General features: G+C 52.5%; 1 long non-coding RNA gene across 1 annotated transcript; it reads left to right on the plus strand.

Annotated features, from left to right (window-relative positions):
• The first annotated feature begins 10,675 nt into the window (after positions 1-10,675).
• On the plus strand, positions 10,676-20,231 carry LOC123576525. Its single transcript, XR_006701465.1, has 3 exons — positions 10,676-10,827; positions 11,493-11,665; positions 19,861-20,231. It is a non-coding gene; the product is annotated as an uncharacterized LOC123576525 (long non-coding RNA).
• Positions 20,232-22,692: the final 2,461 nt, after the last annotated feature.

Consider the following 22,692-nt stretch of genomic DNA (forward strand, 5'->3'; position numbering starts at 1 on the left):
GCTGAGTGCCCCCGTCCTCACAGAGGAGACGCTCACGTTGTGATCCTGAGGAGCAGCGTGGAGCAGAGGCTAACAGCCACTGTAGAAAGTAGAAATGATTCTTTCACGCGGAAAAACTGCAGGCTGTTAGCCACTGTCTGCGTTAAGTTCCCAGTGTCCTGTCCCTGCCCGACGTATGTGTGCGGGAAGGTGCGTCTCACTGTCTAGAAGAGGAGTATGGTCTGGGGAGAGCCCGAGAGTAAGTATTTTAGGCTTTTACTAACTGAGACGTAAGGAGTAAGCTAGCTTCATGCTAATCAAAGATGGGCACAGAACCAGCCATAGGCAGTATATAACTAAGGGGAGGGGCCGTGTGCCGATAACCCTTTGTTGCTAGGACCCGGCGGTGGCTGGATGTGGTCGGCAGGCCCTCGTTTGCCACCCCTGTGCTGGAACCTTCGGCCTGGTTCTTGTCTGGGGAGCTAATTTCTACCTCTTTTGTCCAGACGGACCGCTAGGAGTGCGCAGTTGTGTCAAGCACTTAACCAGCTGAAAACAGAGTTTCTCCTGTTCCATCTCCTGCCTTCCCTCTTTTCATCTGGGTTGGAAAGAGTCTAAGGCTGGACTCTTACACCATCATAACGGATACACTTGAGGTGTAACGGGAGGGAAGCAGTATCATAGGATCTCTGTGAGAGAAGCTCTGGTGGTGACAGTTGGACGCGGACCTGATACTACCGGTTCTGGTTACACCTGTGTCCCTGTAGATGAGCCCAGAATCTTCCCTCAGATTGGCACTTGCAGACACCAGTGAGCAATGCTAATTACACGGCACACTTGTTTTGGGTAAAACCCATCATGAGGTGCGTTATTATACCCCACGTGAGGTTCTACCTTGATCACTGGGGCCAGCCTTTCGGTAGAATAGTTGTATGTGAGATTGGAAGTATATGTACGAAACTTAGGTCAGGTTTCCCAAGTGACTGAGGCATCACAGACCCTAAAAGCTAGTACAAACCAGTGTACCTGCTGCAAGTAAACTTAGGAACCTGTCACACTTACAGTCAGACGGTGATCCGTGAAGAAATTGCACATGGACAAAGTATGAGTAAAGGCTGTTACTGCAGTTTCACAGACAGCATTTCACTCTGTGGTCATGTGACCCTGTTCGTTGGTATGGCCATCCGCTCCATGCCTTGTCTGTGGCGCTGCGTTATCGTAAAGAGAAACGTAGGCATGCTCTAGCATGTGGAACGTTTGAAAGAATCAACACTAAAGGACTGTCAGTACCTTTCTCAGAAGTCTCTGTTAGGAGAAGTTGGCAATCTGAAACCAGTTAGAAGAAACGCAACGTGAGAAGGTATTTCCATCTCTCACTCATTCAGTGATCGGTTGAGACTGGAAAGGAGCAGGTGTCCTGTGGGGCTCACACTTCCTCCAAGGCGAGCCACCAATGTGCTTTCGAGCGGCCCCACGCTCGCAAGTCTGAATAGCACGCATGTGGCGGACTTGGAGCCGAGCAGCCTATGGGGTTCAGATTTCTGAGTCCCTTCGGGGGTTCGCTCGAAAGCTAAAATGTTCGCGTAAACCGTTCGTTGAGTGCAGCGTTGCCCAGCAGGAAGGTAACAGGTGACACGGGCGTCATCCCAAGGGTTCTCGCGGCTGCATTTGAAATGGTCAAACAGACGGGTGATGTTAGTTTTCATGTAGCCCGATGCAGGCAACATGTTATTGTGTCATGTAAATAGTGTAGACGTGAAGGAGCTACTCTACAATGTTTTTCCACATTCAGCCCTTGCAACCCACGGGGCGTCTCACAGTTCCATCCCCTGTGGTCGGGACCAGCCCCATTTTGGGCGCTCAGTTAGCCACGTGCGGCGGTGTCTCCGGCCTGGGACGGCACTGCCCCTGGGGTAGTTGTGTGACCGAAGCTCCTCGTCGGTTTTGCTCCCTGGGGCTGCGTGTGCAGACGTGAGGCTGGGCTGCAGAGGGTCCACGACGGAGCACGTGCCTATTGCACAGAAGGGCTATTCCCCCACCGCCCAGAAAGTCCTGCTCCTCTCTACATAATTAGGAAGAAGTCCTAGTGGCTCGGTGTTTCTCCTCTGTAACCTTGCTATGCCTGAGACCTAACTGTTCAGTAGGGTTTAGGACGTCCACTTGGTGATCCGGGTGTTTACTGGAGGACTCTCGGAGAGAACGGTCTTGGGGTTTGTAACTGCTGAATTTACCCATCGTGGTTATGATGGTCAGCATTTCAGCACACTTGATGCAACTAGTGCTTTCCATTTTTTCTTGAATTCTAATGAACCTACACTGTTGTATCAGTTTCAAGTAGACAGCATACCGTTTCAACAATTGCACACGTAACTCTGTGCTCGTCACCATCGCTGTGGTCACCGTGTGTCACCATACAGGGTCCTTAGGGTATCACGGACCGTATTCCCTGGACTGTGCTTTTCATCCCCGAGACGGCCTTATTTGATATCTGGATGCTGATGCCTCCTAATCACCATCATCTCTTTTGCCCATCGCCCCTACTCTCCTCTCCTCTGGCCACTACCAGTTTGTGCTCTGTGTTGAACGGACTCTTGATGCAAAGAATCGTTAACCTTGCTTGCAACGAGTGTCGTTGTCGTTTGCTGCTTTGCAGGATCGCCTTCTACGGAAGATGGAAGCAGTGAGTGGTATATTAAAGCGGGCAAGACCAAGAGGCTCTTCACTTCACCACGGGTATGACATTTCCCGGTTCACAGATCTGTTTGAGATGCGGCTGGGGGCGGCTTCCCTCTGTCACCAGTATGACCCGAACCAGCTCATGGTTCCAAAGTAGAACCGTGGGTGTGCTATGGTATGACCCGAACCGGATCAGAGTTACACACAATAACCCTGAGTGTGTTGTAGTCTGACGCGATCCATTTTCCAGGTACCAGCTAACTGATGATGGGGCGGGGCTGGGGGGGACACTGCCCTTCACCATGCCTAACATGAACCACCTCACAAACACATACGTTAGCACCTGCTGTGTATCTTCCAGAGGAATCCCTTGGCCGAATGGGCAGAGTGACTGGATGTAGCTCAGGGAGCCGGTAGCTTAGTAGTTGGCAAGAGGGAGAAGTAAAACCTCATTCCAGACGTTAGGTTTGGAATCTCAGGAGACCGGGAGGCATGACAGAGCTCACAGCCATGGGAGGAGGAGTGGAAGTTAGGGGAAGTTCTGTTCGTGTTTGGGTGGGTTTATTTGCGGCCTCCCTCCACCGAGTGTGGCGGTGATGGTGTGGGGCTAGGAGGGGTCCAGCGTGCCAGGTTCGGCCCAGCATCCCTGGAAGCTATGGTCCCTTCCGCAAGGCCAGTGGGGTCACCATGGGAGTGCACACGTGGCCATGGTTGTGAAGGTCACCTTGACATTGGTGGGGTTAGCGCAGTGCTCGCAGTTTCTTATATTTTTGAAAAGACTGGAGAATGACATGTAATCGCCGTAACTCTGTCGGGACGTTGGTGAGTCGCCTGTGAGGGCGCGGGTCAGCCGGCTTGTGAGCTGCGTCCCGCAGACAGTAATTGTCAGCAAGGTATTAAAAGGTTTGCTTGCTTCTTTGTAGGAAATGGGTACCATGTGAGAGTCATTCTGGTGTGACGGTGCCTCGAGTAGCTGACTGGGCCCCCTTAGGTGCAGGGGGCAGGCTCCGGCTCCAAAGGCAGGCCCCCTCAGGCCTCACTGGGGTCTGTGCGGCTGTCGACGGGGGCTGTCGGGAGAGTCGAGGGTGTGCTGCGGCTGTCCTTGTTGAGCCTGCTTGTAGGAGAGAGAAGTCAGTGCAGGTAGAGTCACAAGCGGCGCTCCCTGTCCATGGAACTACTGGTGGCACAGCGAATGTGTGTCCGGAGAGAGAAGCACACGGGAAGATCCGGGCACAGAGCAGCCTCTTGGGTGGCTGACGGAGATCCTGGCCAGCAAGACACCCGTGTGCTGAGTGTCACCGTTCCAGGGCTTGAAGACGGGTATGTGTGAGGAGGCCAAGGGAGCAAACAGTGGATGCGGTGCAGGCCCCTCGAGTGCATGTTGGAGTTCTCAAGGGAAGGGGCTGTGCAGGCCCCTGGAGGGTGGCACCCTGGGGCAGTTGCCATAAGAGGGACGTCCACGCCCGGCACCCGCCTGAGGTGAGCTGGCCAAGGAGAAGGATAGAGAGGATCGCAGTGCTCCCGTGGTTGCGGAGGCATTGGCCGCGGTCACAGGTGGCCTTGTGGTCAGAAGACCCCGGGCAGGAGACTGGCTGAGGAACAGGGTGTGTTTGAAGCCGTCTCACAATGTGGTCTCTCGTGTGGTGGCAGAAGAGAGGCTGGTGGGAGCTGTGTCACCGTGAGCGGCCGGGGGCCGTGGGGACGAGACTGAGAAGGCGGCAGGCAGGCTGGACAGCTGAGCCCTCCTGGCACGACCTCACAGCCACGTCTTCTGTTTGGGTCCTCCTCTAGCAAGATGACACGGTCTGGGTTGCAGAGGAAAAGAAAGGTGACGGACCAACTTCCACACGCAGGCGGGGCAGATGGGAGAGAGCTCTGGGATAGGACTGGATGCAGGGTGGTGGGGTCGGGAGCCAGGGAGCCTGAGATAGGGTGTCAGAGTCAGGGGACACACGCGAACCTCGGAGGAGCCACGAACCATGCCAGGTCACATGCGGGGTGGCGTGTGTGGCTCTCCCCGATTGGCGATGTGTCGGGGCCCCACAGCGGTGAAGCTAGACCACCTGAGCTCAGGTGAGCAGTTGTTCTGGCAATGGGGGGACCAGAGGAGGGGAAGATGGTTGTGGCCAGTGGGCAGTTCTGACTTGGCTGTCTTAGAAACAATCAGTACCCTGAGGCAGCACGTGTCAATGACGTTTCTTGAAAGGCCGCAGAGAAGAGCTTGAAGCACCACAGAGGAGACGCCCTGTCGTGGTGGCTCTGTCTCCAGGCCACAAGGGGTGACGCCGGGGGCCCCCTCTGTAGTTGATGTGAAGCAGATGGGCGTGTTCTGTCTCCCGAGACCATAAGGATTTGTGAAATGGAAGGCAGCCTCTCTTCTTTTCCAGAGAGCAAGGAGCCACTGGACTCCGGTGCAGGGTTCAAGTGTGGAGGGTGAGCCCGTGGCTGAGGCCGGGCACGTGGGCTGGCGGGTGCTCCTTCACAGCTGCTGACCGCTTCGTGCCCAGAGCCTTTGCTGAGGGGAGCAGCTGACAGCCCAATTAAGTGACTCCCCCCTAGGGGCTCGGGGCTCCATGGAACTTTTCTGGAGACTTCTATGGCCAAGGGGGACATTTGTCTGTTAGTCTACCTGCACAGAGGCCAGAGACGCTTTTGCCTCGGAAACACCGGGCACACTGCCACCTCCTGTCTACGGGAGGTGCGAGGTGTGGTTCCCGAGGATCCTGCCGCGGATGCCCCTGGGGCGCCCGATACTGGTTGGAGGAGGGAAACCTGGGGTCACCTGGCATCACAGCGAAGGCCTTGGCACACGTGGTCCGATGGCAGGTGAAGGCCAGAGGGACGTACAGGAGTGCTTTCCGGTCAGTTGGGCAGGAGGTGGTGCAGACACGCAGGACGACAGCTTGACTGGGGGCAGGCGCTGCTCCACCTCGGGGACGTCTGGGCCGCGGGGATGCGTTGCACCTGCTGGGCCCGGGAGACCCTGTCTCCACAGGGCCCGGCTAGCGGGCTTGCACTGGAGCCAGGGGCAAGGATGCCTTCCATGGAGACCTTTTTCTGTGACCTCATTTTCCCAATTGACGGGTTCTGGCCTGGCTGACAAAGTCCACTTTTCTTTAGATAACAACCTTGGTGTGTGTGTGCGTGTTTGTTTGATTGTTTCCGTCCGTATTTCAGGCGGACGCACGTCAGCAGCGTCCCAGCTTCCAGGTTCCGTCTGGCGGACAGCCCCACGGATGCCAGCAGCAGCAGCAGCAGCGCGGTGTTGCGGCGCCGCCAGAAAGGCCGTGTGGCCCGTCTGCGACATGAGCCTTCCAAGGCAAGGACCTCCATCCTCTGGGGGCTCTCATGGGACCCACCTGCCTGCTCCAATGTCACCTGCCTTTTCCTCTGTCTGTGAGGCTCTTCTGGAACTAAAGAACCGATAGGCTGCTTTCTCTTTTCAGCTTCCCCCATTCTTCTTTGGCTGCCTTAGAATTTACTTTTGAGAGCTTTTGTTCTCTCTTTGTATAAAGTAGCAATGTGGATTAAGATAGGACCTAGTGTTAAGCACAGCACAATGCAAATTAGTAAGGGTTTGAAACGCTAATGAAGGTGAAGGGAACATGTGTATTCATCCTTAAACAACAAAGAAGTCACCTTTGGAGTTTAAGGACTTTCGTCCTTTGGCTCTTCAGCCGCGTATATTTTTATATATTTGGGTAAGTTTTGAGCACCTGTAGTCATGGAACAAGTTTGGTGCAGACATCGTCCCAGAGCTAGGGTGCAGCATGACTGAAAAACCCAGATGAGGGGCGCCGGGTGGCTCAGTCGGTCAAGCGCCCGACTGCTGATTTCTGCTCATGTCACGATCTCTGGGTTTGTGAGATCGAGCCCCGGAGCCCAGCAGCCCCGCATGGGGCTCTGCGCTGACCGCGCCTAGAGCCTGCTTGGGATTCTCTCTCTCTCCCTCTCTCTGCTCCTCCCCCACTTGAAATAAAACAAAGAAAACAATAAATAGCTAAAAAGTCAGAGGAGAGGCCTGCACCCCTCTGTGTGCACAGTGTAGTGAGGGGAGACCAGCAGCGAACGGGAAGTAAAAGGTGATATGTGTGTTAGTTCTCTATTTCTGTTTGACAGATGATTGACAAGTCCCTAGATGGGCACCTGTGGATAGCCCCAGAGTCCAAGGGGGGCTCTCTGGGCACTGCCCAGTGTGGTGGTGGAGAGAGAGAGACAGAACTGGCAGAGACCAAGCGGTCACAAGGGGGAAGGAGCTCAGTGAGCCCGGTGCTCGGGGAAAGGGAGACCGGGGGCCTGGTCATGCTGGGTGGGGCCAGGCAAGGTGGAGGCCGAGGACCACGGTGGTCTGGTCCAGGAGCCCTTGCGCTAAAGCCCACTCGCCCGAGTTCCAGAGTCTGTGTAGACACAGTAGGGGCAGCTTTCTGGAGGACTCGAACTCTGGTTGGGAGCAGAGACGCAGTGCTAGCTGGAAGGAGACACAGGGTAAAAGTTCTGCGGTTTGTGTTCTGTTATTTTGTTGTTTTGCCCTGGAGGGTCTGTGGTCAGTTGTGGCTGGCTCGTGTTGTTTCTCCTGTACCTTCATTTGTCAGTAGACAGTGGGGTTTTGCCCCAATAGTGATCAATTGTCGTTAGCGTATCACTGTATAGTACAGGTGGATACGGGTATGATCTAGATAATAATTTGTAAACGAAGCGTTTCTTCAAAAGAGATAAGGCACTGACCGTAGATGAACGGAAGCTCGATACAGACAGCACGCTCTGTGGTGCCGACACTCGTGTTCAGGACTCCAGATCTCATGGGCTTACTGAGCACAAGTACTGCCTTCTACACTGAAACTCAGGACTCCTGCAACGTGAAGCTGTCACCTGCCCCTCAGCCCGTTTTTATCACGTACCTGCCCAGGGCACCCTCCTGTAACCAGCACGGCGATTCGTGAGAGGTTGTCAATCAAATTCTAGGTCAGGATTTCACATTCACGTCCAGCAGGGCGTTAACAGAGTGGGTTTGTTTGGTGTTACACAAGGTGTTGCGGGAACTTCGGCATCCCCTAGGGTGATACTGTAAAAGTGTAACTTGGTTGTCAACAAGGAGAACAGTTACAGGAAAGTTTAGAATAGGCACCTGTTAGATGTCTTTGTTCTACAAGATGCCGTGTTTTAATAAGTTGTGTATGTTGTAATGGAGTTTTACGTCCCTGAGTGATCATTGGTAGTGTCTCTGGTAAATGTCGAATAACCTATTACGTTCAGATGTGTGGTGGAACAAAGTTCTGCTTCCAGTCGTGGTTGTTTCTAAATCTTCTCTCAATGATATCCATCCTGCTGTTCTCTTTAAAATATGTTTGCTCGTTTGGTCTTGGAAATGGTAACTTCCAAGTGTGCAGTAAATGTGATTTCTCTTCCTTCCTTTGCATGCCTCTGTCAGCCTAGTGATGTCAGGAAGCATCGGAGAAAGCGAAAGTGCTTAGGAGTGCAACCTAGCTGTGTTTGTCTGTGGTGTGGGGGAGAGTGCCCGTCTCTTCACAGTGAGCACCACAGCTGGGTAAGGACGAGCGGCTGGCGTGTGCGGGGAAGTCCAGGAGCCACTGGGGGCTCGAGCGTGGCGGCCGGTTTCCACGGTACCTGCGACGGCCACCAGAGCTCACCGTTGTCTCTCGTTTGTCTCTTGCTCGCTGCGAACGTTGTTCCGTGAGACCTAGAAGTTTCTAGGAAGAGAAATTACGGAAGCAGTGCCGTAGAGTTTCGATTTCGGGATCACCACTTTTGACAGCCGTAGCCAGCAGCATTCAGAGAGCTCTTAGGGTTCGCCACCTGGTGTGTGCAGTGGTTTAGGATCCTGTGACCTGGCCCTCACAGACATCCCCGCGAGCCACAGCTTGTGTGGTTAGCCCATTTCCAGATGTGCAAGCAGAGCCTGAGAGCCCGGGTCCTGTGCATGAGGACACTTTGCAGGGCAAACACTGGCCGCGACACCACTCTGCCACATACCCCACCTTTGCTGGGGCGCCCTTCTCCCATTTACAGTGCCCCTCGCCGGGACAGGACACCTCCTGTGTCCAGAGGACAATGATGTGGGTGTGCCCATTCTCAGGGGAAGCTCCGTGCCTCGGGACGGAACCCTCGACCAGAGAGTCCGCCTCCTAACTGGGATGCCTTGCTCCCTGGACCGTACCCCCATCCCAGACCTTCCCAGCCATGCGCCGACAGGGCCGTGCCTCTGATACAGAGCTGGGCGACAGCTGGGGGAGCCCCTCCGCTGCACAGACGGTGTGTCCGTTCAGTTGAATTCTTGCGTTCAAGTGCCAGTTCGGTCACTGGTTGTTTTGTGACCGGGGTGTCTTCATCACCGTCTTTTTTTCCTGCTTTGCTCTCCTGGTAAGTGAGGACAGCGAAAGGTTCATGGCCCTTGGGGTGTCCACACACTGCCCATCGGTGCACGGTCCTCAGAGAACAGGAGCTCACACCGGCGCCGGGGCACAGAGCACGCCCTGCATTCTGCTGGCTCGTGCTGCCTTTTCCTCTGTAGCAAGACTTTCTCAAGGAACAGAGGGTCGTGTGATGAACACCCAGGCAGGACGGCCTGCTCCCGCAGCTCACTGATGGCTACTTGGAGGGCTCTTTGGAGGTTTTGGGGGATGAAGTCTAGGTGTACGGGCAGTGGGTGTCAGGTCCATGCGGACAGGGCCAGCACGGGCGTTGCACTTCCCAGCCTCGCGGGAGCCTCCCGTTTTGGTTGAGACTGAAATGGCCCATAGGCACAAGTCTGGCAGGACCCAGTGCTGGGCGGGGGCCTGTGCGTGGACTGCGCTGTGACACAGGGGAGGGTGTGCTCCCAGAACCCTCCGTCTCTGCTCACCTCATAGCCTGGTCGCTGGTGTGGCTCCCTGTCCTGTTCCCTTTTGGTGTTTGTCTTCTCCATATCTTTGCTTCCACCTGGGTATGAAATCTACTTGTGTTGACTGAGTCTGACCCTGTTTGGTTTTATGTGGATAATTTGTAGCCTGTTAAGGTAGCCTTTTGTTGTCTGATGATTGTCAGGAAATCAGGAGAGGAGGCAGGTGTTCTGGAGCTGTTGGTTAAGCTTGTGTCTTCCCTGAGCTCAGCTCCGCTTGGTGCTGACCGCCATGGGTGTCCCGAGCCCCACGCAGCTTCGGAGGTCCTGGTACGAACCCAGTTGGCTGTGCCTGTCTCGCCAGTCCTACACGTGTGTCTCATGAGATCCGGCCCTGCCTCACCACCAGGACCTGTCAAGGGTCATAACGCTGGTGGGTCCGTGGCCCCACGGTCCTTTCCAGGGCCCACAGCCACATAGCCGCAGACCCACAGCCTGTCACAGAAGGAAAAATGGAGTCTGAAGGGGTTCATTTGTCGTGACGGCAGCCAAGGGACACTGTGTCTCCACCGTGTCGAGCAGACTGTCTGTAAGCTGCAGATGAGTCCGTCAGTTTGTAACATCAACCGAAATGTCCCCGAGAAGCAGAAGTCAGACCCGAGTGTGGGGTCAGGGGGTTGGGTGCCTTGTCACTTTACACACGTCCCCGTAGATTCCAGCCTTGCATCGCTACCAGAAGTGACAGTGGATTAGGCCACAAGCTCCCTCCACTTCCCCCAAACAAAGAGCTTTGGACCATCGTGCGTGGGAGGGCTCCGTGCTCGCCAGGGTTTGCCCTGAATGGCGTCAGGAAACAAACACCTTCCTTCTCAGCTGGCCGTGGTGTACGGTGACATGGTTTGGGTCTCCGCCTCTACCTTCGGTGGCCGGGCTCCTGGTGGGGCGAGGTCCTGGGGAGGGTACACCCCTCGGTGCAGATGGGCTGGGGGTCTCAGTGGGCCCACTGCCCGGACGCGAATCCACCCTTTCGCCTGGCGTTAGGCCGATCCTAGGAAGGCGTTTTGGACGCTGCACAAAGCACAGCTCATAGCTTTTCAAATGAGTTGCTGGCTGTGATTTCAGGGCTGTGTGCTCCTCTGTCTGGGTGCACGGTGAACTCATGTCACTCTCCTCTGCACCCCACAGTTGCTGCCTTTGGAGGAGGAGTCACAAGACAGGGTGGCAAGGACACGATGTGTACCATCAGCTCCTTCTTCCCAGAGGTCCCTGAGCTTGGACAGGCTGCAGCAAGGGGCACTGCACAAGGCCAGCCACGAGGACATCAGGGACGCCACAAAGTAAGGGGCACAGGCATCGTAGGAGACATGCCTGTGCGCTGGTTTTCAGCTCTGAGAAACCTTTGATCTCTACATGGGGGAGAAAGGGTCGGAACAGCGATTCCAAGGAAAGGCCAATGAACTGAGTTTACGTGCACGGCGTTCTTGGGATACCTGCCTGGGTGCCCTGGGTGTGGCCGGCAGAGCAAAAGGCAGGTGGGAAAGACCAGAGTCTTGTGATGCTGGTGGCTGTAGGGCAGCCTCGTTTGCTCAGATCCTACGCACCAGCCGTCCTGAGACCTCCCTTTTCCTCCCGGTGGGTCCTGGGTGACATGCTCCCTAGGGCTCCTCCCCTGGGCCGCACTGTGCCCTGTGGGGCTGTCAGGAGCCATGCTCTCTTCCCCCCACCCCCACCAGGCAGCTCCAGCAGCCTCTCTGTTACTCACACCACGTCCTGGGGTGGCTCAGGTGTGCATGTCCTCCGTGCTCCCGGGTCACGGCCAGGGAGGGGTGCTGAGCGTTCTCAACCCAGGGCGCTTGGACTCCAGATATACTTGGGAGGGAGAGAGTGTCAGCTCCCAGGGCGCAGCCCTCCCTAGAAGCTGGGGGATTGTGCTTCTAATCACGCGGGGCGGTGTGTCGTGTGACGAGCACGCGTGGAAGATGCTCTCCTGTGCGTCCCCCAGATCCTCGGGCTCTCAGGATGGCCCCTCGAGCAACGACAGCAACACTAAAAATTGCCAGGACTCACTGAACAACGCCCCCAAGAAGAAGGGCATCACCAAATCCATCCGCTGGTTGCTCGCCAGAAGACAAAAGGTCCACCCCAGCCACACTAGCGACGAGCCTGCATGACCAGGTTGGTGTCCCCTGCGTGTTTCCAGCGTGTGGGTGGTCTTACTGGCCTCATTCCTCTAGATCCGTGGTCTCTCTGCCTGCAGACCCCTCCCCGTGTCGGGAGACCTCACGTGGCTGTGGACACCCCCACCTCCCATTTCATCACTCTGCTTCCCCACAGCCACTGAATTGCAGCCACTGAATTGAAAACCCTTCCCAGCGTGCCCTGGGACTCAGCAAATTGGGCGGACAAGCTGAAAAACACCAAAAACTTTAAAAAATAAGCGTTGTGTTTCTTGTCACCTTGCTGAGCACTTTTCAGCTGTACCTGTTTTGAAAGCAGTAGCTGTTCGTTTGTTCAATAGACTCTATAGCGGCAGAGCAGTATTATGGCCTCCACGGACATAAAAAGGCCTCCAGGGCCTTTTGCTCCTGGAACCATGCTGGGAAAATTCGGTCCCTTAGATGTCGCCAGTGTGTTTTCTTCCACATCCTTATACTTTCTGTAATGAAAACGTTAAGATTCGTGGTAGTGCCCTCTGACTCTCACACCCACTGCTCTCAGACATGTGTATGTCTTGTAAGTCCAGAGGTCACAAAATTGGCCAAAACATTTCACTGTGTTTCCTACGTTTATTTTGTCATCTTCAGGAGGTATGGTTTAAGTACTTGGTCATATGAGGACAGCGTTTAGTGAGTTGTTTGCCCCAGCATTTGATGCAGTTTCACAGAGTGTGTGTAGGTGCCTTTCTCCGGGGCTGAGATGTTCAAATCGCTGACTTGGGTTCTGTGTTACCGTAAGTATAACGCAGTGTCTGAGAGCGGATCATACTGTGGTCTCTGTGGACATGCATGGCCAGTCCCAGAAACATACGGTTGACCCTTGAACAGCCAGGGTTTGAAGATCAGGTCCACTTATATGCAAGTTATGTGTTGCCATCCAGTAGAGTATTGTAAATGTATTTTCTCTTCTTTATGGTTTTCTTAATCACATTTACCTTGTTTTATGAAGGAATACAGCATATACACGTCACTTGTAAAATATGTGTTAACCGACACTTTCTGGTAAGGCTTCTGGGTACAGTGGGCTATGAGGAGTGAAGTTCTCAGGGAGGTGGCGGTGAGGTAGAGCCCCAGAAGGCTCCACGGAAGGTGCCTAGTGTTGACAATGTCCGCCTCAGGAGAATGAGTCTCAGTCACGTCCGTGGTCACGTCGTATTTGATGGCACGATTCTTGTTACTGCTTTGTTTACGTCCTAACTGTGAGATGCGTGTTGTCAGGCACAGGTTAGGAGACCTCATACGTGTGCCTACTCCCTGCAGAATTCAGCAGATTTCTCAATGCCTTTGAGTGGGCTCTAACTGTAAGGCTGGGAAGCACTCACCTGAGGTTTCCATTGGAGCAGGTGATTGGAAAATCTTGTGTGGTGTCGAGAATTGAATCCTTGAGGGAAATCAGGACCCTGCTCAGTAGGCCTGGTCCCTGGCGGTCACAGTGCTCGTCCATCTTTCCACACGGAGGAGGCAGAGTTCTGGAACCGGGAGGGGCGCAGCCACAGCAAGGAATTGGGCGTCTGAAAGCTGAGGAAGGAAGTAACTGACCACAAAAGGCAGACGAGTCTTCCATGCCTCCAGGATGTGGGCTTGTAACTCTGGTTCCTCAGCGCAGAGTTCGGTGCTGGGGGCCGATTGAAAATCCAGAAGCGAGGGGCGTCTGGAGGGCTCGTCCGGTTAAGGCTCCGACTTCAGCTCAGGTCATGATGTCACGGTCCGTGGGTTCGAGCCCTTTGTCGTCTTCTGCGCTGACAGTGTGGAGCCTAGGTGGGATTCTGTCCCTCCCTCCCTTCGTCTGCCACTCCCCCACTTTCTTGCTGTGTCTCTGTCTCTGTCTCTGTCTCTGTCTGTGTCTCTCTCAAAAATAAAAAAAAACTTGAAAAAAAGGGGCAGCGGGGATGGCCCAGTTGAAGGATAGCCTAGCTGTGATTGAGTTATTGTGAATCACAAGAAAAGCCAGAAGCCAACCTTTGTGATACACGTTGTGTATATACATAATTTAATTATAAGGTATGTAACAGAGAAACGTGGTAACGATCTGTAAGTGTTTGAAGCGTGTCCATGTGTTTGAACAACTGTTATTTTACCTAGTGAAAGACCTTGGAAATGAACTGGGTGAATGTGTTTCCTGTAGTGTGTACTTCCTTTTCAATCTCTTCACAGTTGACAGAAGCAGTCTTTCACCAGAAGTAACTAGTGAATCATCTGGTGATTTTTCGATGTCTCCTAAAGCAAATGCATCCTTTGTTACTTTGCATGAACGTGAGGTGTCCCGTCACAGTCTCTTAATATGCTGGGGAGTCTTTTCAGGTCTCTCTGACTTTCAACTGAGTCCACAAAGCGGGCTTTGCGATTAGAACTGAGACGTTTGTGTTGAAGTGACAAGGTGCGCAGGCACGGGGCCAACAGTGTTGTCTGACGGGAGGAAGGTTTTCCAGAACACCCGGAGTGTGCAGCTGAAGCATAGGCTTGGGGCACACAGCGGAGATCCTTGTCCAGCATTACAGGGTGTGGATGTGATGGAGAGAGCTTTCGGCAGCCACCGTGGCCATGGGTGTTTACTGTCGGCAGAGGTGCTGGTTTGGAGGAAGGACCCAGTGATTCGCTGGGTCCTATCGATTGGCCTTAAAGAGGATGCCAACAATCGCGTAGACAGTGGAGTTCACGGCACGTTGACGGCCTCAGATGGGACCTTCGATGTCACCGCCCTGGCGCTTCTGGTGCAGATCCCGACCCAGAACCCACTGCTCTCCTGCTGGAGACCCTGCAACCCGTATTGGAGCAAGGCAGCGCGTAGCTTCACCGCACAGCTAGTCCTCTGTCCCCAAGCCCCGTCTGTGCTGTGCGGCACGGAGTCCTTGGTGCTGCCTCCTCCTGCCTGAGCTCTGCCTGTCCCTTCCCCTCACAGGCTCGTGAGACTGGCGTGCATTTAGCTCTTATGTGGAGAGAGAAACACTCTTCCTTCGTGTGCCACGTGGAAGTTTCATGGCTTCTGTTTCTGATTTCCCTGTGGAATTCTGTTTGACTCATGGGCTCAGTGGAGAATCAGGAATCTTTTGATCCTTCTACAGAACACTGAACGCCTTTGGGAATGCCCTCAGTGTCCCCACTGCAAATCCCCCTCCACGGCACCCTTGTCTAATTTCCCGGAGAGCCTGGACCCCTCTCCCCAAAGGCCCGTTCCTGTGGGCTTCCTGGGGGGCTCAGATGATTCGGCGCTCGACCCTTGCTTTGGGCTCAGGTCATGATGTCATAGTTGGTGGCGTCGAGCCCCAAGTCGGGCTCCGTGCCGACGACGTGGAGTCTGCTTGGGATTCTCTCTCTCCATCTCTCTCTGCCCCTCCCCTGCTCATGCTGTCTCTCTCCCTCTCAAAGATAAGTAAATCAAGCCCATTAATGGACTCCACATTAACATCTCTTCTTGAAAATACACTGTTAGGGGGCGCCTGGGTTGTTCAGTCGGTTAAGAGTCCGACTTCAGCTCAGGTCATGATCTCGTGGTCCGTGAGTTCAAGCCCCACATCGGGCTCTGTGCTGACAGCTCAGAGCCTGGAGCCTGTTTCGGATTCTGTGTCTCCCTCTCTCTCTGACCCTCCCCCATTCATGCTCGGTCTCTCTCTGTCTCAAAAATAAATAAATGTTAAAAAAAATTAAAAAAAAAAGAAAATAGACTGTTAAGATTCAATGGGTATTGTTTTGAGTTTGAAGTCTTGGTTTCGACGCAATTGCAATATGTTGTCATCCTTTAGATTGACATAACTTTTGGGGTGTTGGCTCGTGATTTCAGGCTCGTGCTATCTTGCAATGGTAGTTGAAGCACCTTTTGGTCATGGGGACTGACCAAAGGGTCGGTGAAATAAGTTTTCAGCCTAATGATATCTAAATTTGCGTTAACTGTTAAGTATTATATTTGGGGGTGCCTAGCTGGCTGAGTCGGAGGACAGCGTGACTCATAATCTCTGGGTTGTGACTTTGAGCCCTGTGTTGGGGGTAGAGATTTCTTAAAAGTAAAATCTTAAAAAAAAAAAAAAAAAAAGGAACGTAGATTATTATGTTTGTAGGAATCATGTACCAGACTACTCTTCCAAATGTGGAGATAATTTTACCTTACATGTTAAGCTTTGCTCTTAACTTATTAACAAATGAGCTTTGGGGCGCCTGTGTTTTTCAGTTGGTTAAGTGTCTGACTTCGGCTCATGTCATGATCACACTGCTTGTGAGTCTGAGGCCAGCATTGGGCTGGCTGCTGTCTGCGTGGAGCCTGCTTTGGGTCCTCCGTTCCACTTTCTATCTGCCCCTCTCTCACTCACACACAATCGTTCTCTCTCTCTCTCTCTCTCTCTCTCTCTCTCTCCCTCTTTCTCTGAAAATCTAACAAACAGAGGTGCCTGGTAGCTCAATCATTTCAGTGTCTGAGTCTTGCTTTCAGCTCAGGTCATGATCTCGTGGTCCGTGAGTTCAAGCCCCACATCGGGCTCTGTGCTGACAGCTCAGAGCCTGGAGCCTGTTTCGGATTCTGTGTCTCCCTCTCTCTCTGACCCTCCCCCATTCATGCTCGGTCTCTCTCTGTCTCAAAAATAAATAAATGTTAAAAAAATTAAAAAAAAAAGAAAATAGACAGGATTCAATGGGTATTGTTTTGAGTTTGAAGTCTTGGTTTCGACGCAATTGCAATATGTTGTCATCCTTTAGATTGACATAACTTTTGGGGTGTTGGCTCGTGATTTCACGCTCGTGCTATCTTGCAATGGTAGTTGAAGCACCTTTTGGTCATGGGGACTGACCAAAGGGTCGGTGAAATAAGTTTTCAGCCTAATGATATCTAAATTTGCGTTAACTGTTAAGTATTATATTTGGGGGTGCCTAGCTGGCTGAGTCGGAGGACAGCGTGACTCATAATCTCTGGGTTGTGACTTTGAGCCCTGTGTTGGGGGTAGAGATTTCTTAAAAGTAAAATCTTAAAAAAAAAAAAAAAGAAAAAGGAACGTAGATTATTATGTTTGTAGGAATCATGTACCAGACTACTCTCCCAAATGTGGAGATAATTTTACCTTACAAGTTAAGCTTAGCTCTTAATTTATTAACAAATGAGCTTTGGGGCGCCTGTGTGGCTCAGTTGGTTAAGTGTCTGACTTTGGCTCAGGTCATGATCACACTGCTTGTGAGTCTGAGGCCAGCATTGGGCTGGCTGCTGTCTGCGTGGAGCCTGCTTTGGGTCCTCTGTCACCCTTTCTATCTGCCCCTCTCTCACTCACACACAATCGTTCTCTCTCTCTCTCTCTCTCTCTCTCTCTCTCTCTCCCTCTCTCTCTGAAAATCTAACAAACAGGGGCGCCTGGTAGCTCAATCATTTCAGTGTCTGAGTCTTGCTTTCAGCTCAGGTCATGATCTCACACTTCGTGAGTTTGAGCCTCCCATTGGGCTCAGCGGTGACAATGGGGATTCTGCTTGGGATTCTCTCTCTCCCTAGCTCTCTGCCCTTCCACAACTCATACTGTTTCTGTCTCTCTCAAAAATAAATAAATGTACCTGCAAAAACTTAAAAAAAAAAACCAAACCAATGAGCTATTGAGAAACCAATATTTTAACAGAGGTGAGGAGTTTGGTTTCTTTCCTTTTGGTATTTGACTTTTGATAGTCTTGAGAAATATTTTTCACATCATAACACGTTGACGGCAGCCTGGCAATAGAGCCTGTAAGTTGTGTCTGGGGGCGGCCGGAGGTCTCTCTGCAGTCCAGGGCCCTGTGCTCTGGGGGAAGGTTACAGTCGTTTATTTAAAAAGACACAAAGTGTTGATTTCTCCTTCTACAACACCAGGACTGATTTAGTCCCACACCACTACTTAAGACTGTCTTCATTGCCATAAGAACACTCGAGTGTGACGAGAATAGGACACGTGAAAGGGTGCGGTGGGACTGTCCTAGCGTGTAGCACTGTCCGCAGCTTAAAGACTGTTTGGAAAACCCAAAGGTAGTATCTTCTATAGCAGGAAGGTGATTGCACAAAGACAGTGCGGCAGGTCCAGTCAGCCCAGGACTGTCCTGACTTGTGCCCGGTCAGGGTCCTGGCACAAATATGGCCCTGCCGCCCTTTGCCGCCTGGGGCAGCCGTCTGGGCAGGGGGCCCCCAATGGCTGTCCGGAATGGGGGTAAACAGCTGTAAACACACTTGCAGAGTGAGGTCATTTTAAAGGGCTGGTAACCTTGGTATATATTTTTGGTTTTTATTTCACAATGTGTCCTGTAATTTCCCAGGATGATGATAGAAGCTTTAGGAGGGCACCTTCTTGGAGATAGCAGTGTAGATCCAGACGCTCTTGACTTACCGGCTGGGTCAGCAGAGACTCTCCCTGCAGACTTCTGGGTCACTTCCTCTCTGTCCTCTATGCAGCCAAAGAAGATGCTGCCGGTCTGTATGTGACGTGCTGCTCTGCCCCAGCCTCTTGGCGGAGGTATGGGAGGCTCTTGGGTTGGAATGTGAACACTGATGGAGAATGGCCGACTGAATATGTAACTAGGCGTTCAGGTGCTGTGGCATGCTCAGGCTCAAATGATCTAAGGTTACTCCTCACTTCTGCTTATCAAAGTGTCACAGTGAAAGAGATTTTTTTTAACTTTTCTATCTGATGGAATATGAGCGTATTCTCTCAACTACTACAACTAGGCATCGTGGGTGTCCTCAGAGCGTTGGACCAGCCTCAGAGAGACACTTGCAGAGCTACGTATGTGATGGGCAGCCCTGGCCCCTCTTTCACAAGATGGCAGATGGACACGGCGAAAGTGTTTTCATGGCCTCTACTGCCCCGTTGCTATTTGAGAGTGAACTCCCGGGGACTCCCCCGGCTGCTTGCGGGTGGAGAGAACCCCACTCAGAAGTGCCCCGGGAGCCCTCAGTGGTTGCTGCTGTGGTTTAGAATGTGTGTGGCTGTATTTGTGCCCTCATGTGCTATTTGAAGACTAACCGCATGCTGCATTTGCACGCTGCCCCTTGTGTTGCTTGGAGCAGGCATGGTATCTGCACCACAGAGGCTGGATTCAGCCAGTCATGTCTTAATCCTGCCGACGCCTCCTGTTGGTGAGTAGAGGGCACCGTCCATGCAGGCCACAGTCGGACACCCTGTGTCCTGTCTGCGCAATGTCCACGTGAGCCAGGACGGCCGCACCAGGCTCACTTAGGGACTTTCAGAAATACACAGACACGCAGATGCACATAGACAGACTCACACACACATACACATACACACACACACACACACACACACACACACGAGCTTCTCTACACCTGCTAAGACGATTCTGGTGTTTGTGTGTTGGTGTGTTCTCAGTTTTTCCGGAGAAAACTGTATTTCCACTCTTTTCGTAAAAAAAGAAATTTGGCTTCAGTGTCTGCTAGTGTCTTTTGTGGGAGGCAGGCAGGATTGCTGTCGGAGCAGTAGGAGATTTTCCAGGTCTGAGCTGACCTTCCCGGTCGTTCGGGAGCAAGTGGCACTGGCCTCTGCCTGGTCTGGTGGAGCTCCTAGGTCAGCAGGCCCTGGCTGGCTTGTTTTACGCACACCTTCTTGAATGAACCAGGCCCAAGAGGATTCTAGTCCTCACGTGAGTGACGCTGGTGGCCTCTCAGTTGAGAGATTAGCTTTTAAAAGCGGAAGCACATTGCCCTCTGAGGGGCTGAGTTTGAACATGGAGATTTCGGGTGTGGGCCCCGGAGCCCAGCCCTCTTCTCCCTGCTCTGAGGGCCTCGAGGGGTGGGCTTTGTTCTGCTCTCATCCTGTTTTCCTGTCTCAGCCACAGTGTTTGATTGTTGGGAGCTCCTGGCTGGAGGCCAGGTGGAGCCTATGACCCTTGAACTTAGGGTAGTGAGTTTGAGCCCCATTTTGGAGTGGAGATTACTTAAAATCCTGAAAAAAAAAAAAGAATAGTTGATTGATTCCTTCATCTTGTTTTTTTTTTTAATTTGGTAACTTTCAGTCTTAAGCCAGTATGAACTCAGTCGAATAATTCTCATTGGTAATGCAGAATGCTTCATATTTTCTCTAGATTCTCAAATCTCTTCAGCCAGGAAGGTCTTTGGGGAGGGGGGGCACGCGCTAGGCCCCACCTGGGGCCCTGGAAGGTGCTTCTCGGGCTGATGTCTTAAGACTGATTCTTTCCTTTATCTTGCAGTTTACCCACACTGCTTCTACCGATGGTCTTGCAGCACGCAGAGCCCAGCGGTGACTACATTTGAAAATTCAACCAGATCTTTCATCTGTTAATCCTTGTTATATGGACCCTGAGATATTGTATTACAGTATTTAATTACTGCAAAATTCGTGAATGAGATAGAGAAACTCATTTAGCATTTAATGTTTCGTACATTTCTGTAAATTTGTCACTCCCTATAGAGAGTTCCTTACTTTCATGTATATCCGGGCTATAAATACCCTTTGGAATCAATTGATGTTCTTATATCTCAGTTTAGTCTTTCAAGTGTATGTACTATCACGGTTGTAGGTATAAATCCTACGACAAATACAGGGCTTTTATAACCTGTGCGTGTATTGTAATTATCATTGTGTAATTGTTTGTTAAGAAACCCTGACAGAGAAAAGGATTTTACCACGTTTGTAAAATCACCGCGACACAGCCTGCATTATCCTTTACGAATGTCCCTTAGCTCTACAACCATGGTTTTGATATAATCAGACTTAATTTGCAGCAATTGTCGTTGTATTTTAATGACTGACCTTAACTACACTTTTTCTAGCAAGAAATGCTTTCTTTGCAGTGTGGACACATTAAAAATATCTGGTGTTAGCCATCAGCTAAAGAAACTTGGAGTGGAAAGCTGATTGAAACACTGTGAAAATCTCCCAGGGCCGGTATGCTGTTTCTGAGCCTGGTCCCTGGGCGCCTGGGCAGTTTGCCTGGAGTGACCCGCACAACCTGGGAGCTGAGGCCCCAGAGAGCCGGGGTGGGGCAACCTGGCCACCTCTTCCCCGAAACCCTGCCCGCCCCCTTCTCACCCCCAACCCGAAACTCAGACCCCTGGCAGCAGAACTCTCAGAGGACCGATCAGGGTGCGCTGGTCTCCCACCTCGGGCCAGGGCGCTGGGTGCTCGGCACAGAGCAAGATGCAAGGTCCTGGAAACAATGTAGTGCAACTCTAATAAAGGCCTTATTGTTCTTACGGAAACCAGCTGTTCAGATTTGTTTGTAAACAAGTTTAAGGAGTGGACCTCATTCTCCATTTGTAGATTTTATTTAATTTTTTTACGTTTCTTTATTATTGAAAGACAGAGAGAGAGACAGAGCATGAGCATGGATGCTGCAGAGACAGGAGAAGACACAGAATCCGAAGCAGGCTCCAGGCTCTGAGCTGTCTGTCAGCACGGGGCCCGACGTGGGGCTCGAACTCACGAACTGTGAGATCATGACCTGAGCTGAAGTCGGACGCTTCAGTGACTGAGCCACCCAGGCGCCCCATCTCCACGTGTAGATTTTGAGGAGACAGCCATTTCAGGTTATACCAGTAGCCAACGTAACTTATCATTTTGAGGTGGCATATAGAAAAGCCACCAAGGAATGTGCTCAGATCATGGTGCCTTATTTCTTATGCAGCTGGGACAGAGATAGAAACGACATGTCTCTTTACATGTCGTTTCTGCTTCTCATTGGACGTTTGACAGTTTCCCTGTGTTTTTCTATTAATCTTTTGTGAACTTCCTGATTGTATGACAGAGTAGGCACCGTCTACTTTGAACTATTTTTATCACGGTATTATTTATTGCTGGCTTTCAAGGCAGTAGTGGAGCGTTTCCCACTGCCAATAAAGACTCGTGAGCATAAGCTGCCATTGACTTGAGAAGTGGCTGCCGTGGTTTTCTCTGGTGCTCGGGGCCATGAAGGCACTTCTGCCCCGTGGAAGTAGTAGTGTGGAAACCAGCTGATAGAATACCACAGCTGGAAGTGGAAGTTCAGGACAGGGGTGTCCTCCACAGGAGGGCCAAGTGCCCAGACCCTAGGGTAGCGGCCCCGGAATCAGTGCAGCCGGGGGCCCAGGCGATAGGCCAACAGGGCAGGGCGACTCTTCCACGGTCAGGGCCGGCTGGGGCTGCTCTTCCTCCAGGACCCCAGGAGACTGGAGTGTGTGCGTGTGCGCATGTGTGTGCAGGCGCGTGCTTTCCACCCAGTCTCCGCTCCGCTTCCATCCTCTGTGTGGGCTTTCCTGTCCTGCTGCTGTCCTCTCAAGGTCCCAAGAAGTGCCCAGGGCTGCATCCTTCCCCATCGTCTCAGCCCCTGGGACCCACTAGGCTGCTTCTCCCGAAGCTCAGACCCAGTGCTGAGTCTTACACCAGCCAGTGTGGCAGGCGGGAGGGTCTGCCCGCACCGGGGGCTGGCAGCCACCACCAGGCCAACTCGTGAGGCTCTGGCACAAGATCCCTGTCGCTCAGGCGACTCTGGGACGGTCCCTTCCCTCCCCGCCACGGAGAGGCTGCACACAGGGTTTCGGGGACACGCACCGGGGCACATCCAGCGGTTAGAGGGTACGTTGGCCTCTCCTGTGCAACCGGTGGCCACCGTCCCACTGGCTTGGAGTGTCTTTGGTGTGTCCGGCCAGCCATCCTCAGAGGAGGCGAACAGAACCTTTCTCCCCTGGCGCTGAGGGGCGGCCCGCAGCCTAGCCTCCAGGCCTCAGCGCCATGGCTCTGGTTTCCAGGCCAGGATGCTCTCGGAAAATTAAGTGAAAGCTATTTTTAAACTTATAATGAGAACAAAATAATGGAAATTGCTTTAAAAATCATTAACTAGGGGTGCCGGTGTGGCTCAGTTGGTTGAGCGTCTGCCTCTTGACCTCGGCTCAGGTCATAATCTCACGGTTTGTGCGGTTTGAGCATGGCATCGGTCTCTGCGCTGACAGCACGGACCCTGCTTGGCATTCTCTCTCTCCCTCCCCCGCTCACGCAAGTGCCTGCTCTCAAAATGAACGTAAAAGAAAATAAAAAATAAAAAAAT

This window comes from Leopardus geoffroyi, chromosome D2 (genome assembly GCF_018350155.1).
Source record: "Leopardus geoffroyi isolate Oge1 chromosome D2, O.geoffroyi_Oge1_pat1.0, whole genome shotgun sequence".
NCBI classification, from domain to species: Eukaryota; Metazoa; Chordata; class Mammalia; order Carnivora; family Felidae; genus Leopardus; species Leopardus geoffroyi.